The sequence below is a fragment of the Triticum aestivum genome, chromosome 4D (genome assembly GCF_018294505.1).
Source record: "Triticum aestivum cultivar Chinese Spring chromosome 4D, IWGSC CS RefSeq v2.1, whole genome shotgun sequence".
In the NCBI taxonomy this organism is placed as follows: domain Eukaryota; kingdom Viridiplantae; phylum Streptophyta; class Magnoliopsida; order Poales; family Poaceae; genus Triticum; species Triticum aestivum.
Genome location: NC_057805.1, coordinates 30,292,912 through 30,298,014, shown reverse-complemented (window position 1 = coordinate 30,298,014; position 5,103 = coordinate 30,292,912). Strand labels below are relative to the sequence as shown.

The 5,103-nt window shown below is 39.2% G+C and overlaps 1 long non-coding RNA gene across 2 annotated transcripts in view; it reads left to right on the top strand.

The window, feature by feature from the left end:
- LOC123095936 (uncharacterized) overlaps positions 1-4,761 on the top strand; it is a 6,445-nt gene extending 1,684 nt beyond the window's left edge. Inside the window, exons 2-5 of one of the 2 annotated variants that reach the window (XR_006446386.1) lie at positions 1,210-1,298; positions 2,034-2,148; positions 3,587-4,254; positions 4,424-4,761. This is a non-coding gene — a long non-coding RNA (uncharacterized lncRNA). Of the gene's footprint in view, positions 108-1,209; positions 1,299-2,033; positions 2,149-3,586; positions 4,255-4,423 lie in introns of those variants that run through there. The other variant, XR_006446387.1, reaches the window with a different exon arrangement.
- The last annotated feature ends 342 nt before the right edge of the window (positions 4,762-5,103 follow it).

Here is a 5,103-nt window from a genome sequence, read left to right as displayed (position 1 = left end):
CTGCTGGTCTCCCCTGCCTCCGCCACTGCGGTGAAGTTGACATCAAAACTGGAAGATGCAGGTCCTTGTATGGTTCTATAAAATGTCCGTCAGTTATACTTTGATAGGTACGTCTCTAACCCCCAAACTGAAAATGATTAGGAATAACCTGCTGAATTTTCTTAAATTTGCTTTGGAACGTAGTTAGAAGAGCTTTGCACACCTTTCTCTTGGACAACAGTTCTTTTGTAGAATATTTTTCAATTGATCCATGATCAATGAAAAATTCTGACTACTTAGTTCCTGCACTGGTTTCCTAGCGAGTCACAGTTAAATTTCAAGCTCCAGTGGGAAGTTATTGTGCTTCATTTGGAATACATAAGCTCTCTGATGTTACACCTGCACTTTTGTACATGTCAACACAAGCTTGGGACAGCTTAGAGTGTCACTACTTACCAATAAATTTGGCACACATTTAGGAATTGCACGCTGTTTTGCAGCTGAAAGTGCCGAGTTAAATCTAGCCAATTAGGAGTTGACGAGTCGTTAGTTCTCCCACAAAATAAGGAACCATCTAAGTTTAGGGTCTGTCTAGGACACATCTAGATGTGACATAGTTATGTCACATCTAAACTGATGTCCACTCTGTTTGTGGTCTATTTTTTTTCGTCCTAGTTTTTTTTGTTTCTTACTGCTGCATTATATATTTGTGGGAGCTTAGATGTGACATCCTTAAAAAACATCTAGATGTGAATTAGACAAACTTCTAAGTTTATGTATGCAATATATATCTAGGCTCTAATAAAGCAAGATTTGGTTTGTTTAACATCCTGATTTTTTTAATTGAGCAAGAAGTTTTTCTACTTTATCTTCTTTACATTAATATCCAATGTGCAATTTTGGATCTAAATCTCAGCTCTTAAGCTCTTAAGTTAAGCATATTCTCTACTAAAATGAGTTATGAGACTTACTATGCAATAGGAGAACTGCCATTGGGATGAAAGGAATTATCTTCTGTATTTTGAGAAAGAAAATTGTATTCTTGTTAGATTGTGTATAACATTCCTATTAGCTTTTGTGTTTCGAACTTTTGATTATTTTTGTGCTAACCTTACTCCTTGTCTTATATTCTAAATGGTTTCAGTTTTTATCCCAGTTACACTACTTGATTTTACCTTTTTCTGTATTTTCCGGTTCAATTTACACCAATATGTTGTATATGCCAAGTAGGTATGCCATAGCTACTTAAAAGTGAGAGCACTCTGCTGGATGGAAGCACCACTCCTTGCCCGAAGATAAGTGACTTTGGTTATTTTAAGGTATTCATCCTATTAATCTGGTTGGGTGGTACCTGATTGCGTGCTTATGTGTTGGATGTTCTTATATAGCATTGCTAGAATCTAGACAACAAAAATGAACCATCTTACTGCAGTTTCTTATAATAATCAGAAGTTGTAATGGATACTAAATTTTCAACCGATTTGCAATCCTTTTTTTTTCTATATTATACAGACATTAGTTCATCATTCTCAACCAAAATCAACTGTTGGAACTACGACATATATGGCTCCTGAAGTTCTGTTGAAGAAAGAATATGATGGCAAGCTATGATCCATCCTCTTTGTGCTTTAAAATGTCTCCTGCATACTCTGCCATCTGGTGTTGTATCGATATGTGAAAATGTGTTGTGTGTGCAAAAAACAGTTTGTTAGCTTGGACTATTCACTTTTTGGTGTGCTTTCTAATTAGAAGTTGAAACAACAATTCAATTATGCATGTTATTGGAATGTTATGTTGGAAATCCATTCAGGAACACTTTTTGGAGCCTTTTAGAACATTGGAACGGGCTCAAACTGTAGGAATTTTTGATGAATTATACTGTGTGCGCGCGTGCTGCTGGCACGGGACCTCATTGTCCGTGATTTGTAAAAGCTGGCCTTCCTAGGTCATATGTTTATCCTTTTTTAATTTGTAATCTTCATCTATATTCAGAATTGGTTACGTATTAATCATCTGTTGTGAAGCAAGAATTCTTACTAATTCACACAGAGTAGTCTCTCAGATCAGATATCTATGATTTGTGGAATGGGAGACCACGTGCACAGGGAGGCAGCACAAGGTGGAGAGGAAGCGCCGTTGAAGTAGAGCCCGTTTGGAGCAGAGCTAAAGGTGTGGCACTGAAAGAACAATTTTTGAAGCTTTTTGAAGCATTGTTTTTTCTTTTTGCAAAGCACTATGAATGTTATTACTTTGCACACCACTGAAACACTAGAGCATGTTAGGCCAATATTTTAGCCTTTTGAATTTCTTTGCCATTTGGGAGTAGGACTTTTTCGAGAAAACGCAGAAGACTTTGCGCTTCATTTCATTGAAAAGGTGGGGGTGGAGTAGGACTGAATATCCGTAGAAATATATTTGTTACACACCAGATGACCCGCACGGGTCAGTCTCAACACTTACTCCCTCTGTAAACTAATATAAGCCTGTTTAGATCACTACTTTAGTAATCTAAACAGCCTTATATCAGTTTACAGAGGGAGTATTTTGTAAAATATAAACTAATGAATCTTGATGTTCCGTGCAACGCACGGGCATCTTACTAGTGTGATACAAAAGGTGCACCTTGCTTGTTTATTCAAATGAGTAAAAGGGGGGCTCTTTCTTTAAGAAAAGAGTTTGAGGGTCTTGGTATCACTGACCTAGCTAATATGAATCTTCGCCTTCTTGCTTCCTGGGTGAACAGATATCAGAGAGATGAGGGGAAAATTTGGAAAAGCATTATTGATGCCAAGTACAATACTCATAACCCTAACATCTTTACCTGCTCTGATACTGGTGCATCTCCTTTCTGGAAAGGGGTCCTTTGGGCAGCTAATGCCTCTAAGGTAGGATACTCCTGGAAAGTTGGTAATGGTCAGAAAATTAGATTTTGGGAGGATCATTGGTTTGGTTCTTCCACTCTGTCCACTGCCTATTGGGATTTGTACTATATCTCTAATGAACATGATGTGACCATTGATAAGATTTGGGATGGTGTTAACCAAAAAATCACCTTCAGGAGATGTTTCTCAGATGAGCTTATGTCTCTCTGGAGTGAGTTGTTAGAGATTGCTAAATCCATCACTTTTACTACTGAGGATGACTCTCTGGTTTGGAACCTTAATTCCAGTGGGGTTTACACTGTCAAATCCTTTTACAAGTTTGTGAATTTTAGAGAGTGCTCCCTAGCAATACCCCTGCTATTTGGTCTATTAAGATCCCTGCTAGAATTCACATTTTTCTTTGGCTTCTAGCTAATAACAAGTTATTAACTAGAGATAATCTGAACAAAAGGCAGAATGTGCCTGACAAAACATGTCCTTTTTGCTCGATGGTGGAATCTTGCCACCATCTATTTTTCGGTTCTGACATTTCTAGAGAGTTCTGGAATAATATCTCCAATATTGCTAGCATCAGAGGTGAAGTGAATATGCTTGCTATCTCTGATGGCTGGACTATAGGGAGAAATTTTGCTGCTAATAATATTATCAATGCGGCTGGTCTTTGGGCCGTCTGGAACATTAGAAATGACTTGATCTTTAACCGCAAAATGTGGTCTGGCATGCAGGTTTTCTGGCGAAGAACTGCCTACTTCGTTGCTCTGTGGGAAAAGCTATCCTCGGATCATGTCAGGGAACGCCTATGGTGCAAAAGCTGGAACACCTGACAAGCGCTCCTCCTCCGTTGATGTGGCCGGACCCTGGTTGAGCTTTTAGTCCTGGAGTTAGCCTGATTCACTTGATATATCTCCTGTCAGTGGGGGCAGTTTCCTCCCCTGATAACGACTGCGGCTATTTTATCGTTTGCTCACTCAGTAGTTCTGTTCTTTATTGATTATGGCTTGTAACCTGAGTGGAGCTAGATGTTCTTTTCTTTTGTGTTTTAGACTTGTTTTCAGTCTTTGGTCTGTGTCTCGGGAGTCTGTACCTAACTTTGGCTTCTTTGCCTGCAATGGAGCCGGGGCTTTTAGCCCTTTTTCTCTAAAAAAAAAGAAATACCTCATGCTTTTTATAGTACACATTCCCTTGACATCCATTCCAAAAAGTTTAAGCACCCATGCATTTTGATCTATTTTGGCAAGGCCAGGGCTGGGGAGAATACCCACATTGTATATATGCTTATATTTCAGTTGAACACTTTTGAGCAAGTTCTTTATTTTGCCAGTGCGTAGATGTGGAAGACCGGCATCCGATGGCAAGATGTTGATGTGGCGCTAAGCATGGCTGATTCATGGAGGTAGAGTTTGAATTCACTTTTCTATTATTCTTAGGACAATGGAGTAAAGCATATGTGATGCTTATCCTATCAATGCCATTGCATTTCATCAAATGTAGAGTTTCAGTGTTTAGTTTCTTGGTGATCTCTCATAGGTTTATCTGTTCTCAGAGTTATGTATTGTCTGCAGATATGCCACAATTGCTACCGGAGGCCATGATGGATTTGTGGTGGGATGGCACAACCAAGAAGAGTTGTATCAGGTGACTCAGTGATAGTTTTGCTTTGCGAGTATGATTATCTGAAGTGTTCTGGGTGTTCATGCATGATCTAATGCTTTGAGCGCAATACTCAAAGTACGTATCAAGCATTGTTGCTTTGTCGTTCAGTAAGGATGGGCATCTGCTTGCTGTTCCATTTCGAAGAGGGGGTAAAACTGTAAGAGAACCTACCTTTTCTGTTGCAATTTCCCTACAAATTGCCTGCGCTTGTGAGAACCTCATAGATATAATGCATACTGTTGTAATCTGCTGGATATGCTTTATGAATGAATACTACTCCCTCCGCCCCAAAATAAGTGACTCAAGTTTACACCAACTTTGTACTAAAATTAGTATAAAGTTGAGTCACTTATTTTGGGACGGTGGGAGTATGTTGCTACACTTGTAACTTGAACTACATGTTAACAAATACACCAGCACACAGTGACACAGAGGAGGCGCGCCGCCGCGCGCCCCTGCCACTCGTTTGATACATAAGAGAAGTTCGATAACACGGAGTACATGCTCCGTACTTGTACAAATAGTAGTAATAGATTATTACAAGCCTTGAATGTCTTGTCCAACCAAAGAACTATTACTACTACAGGTC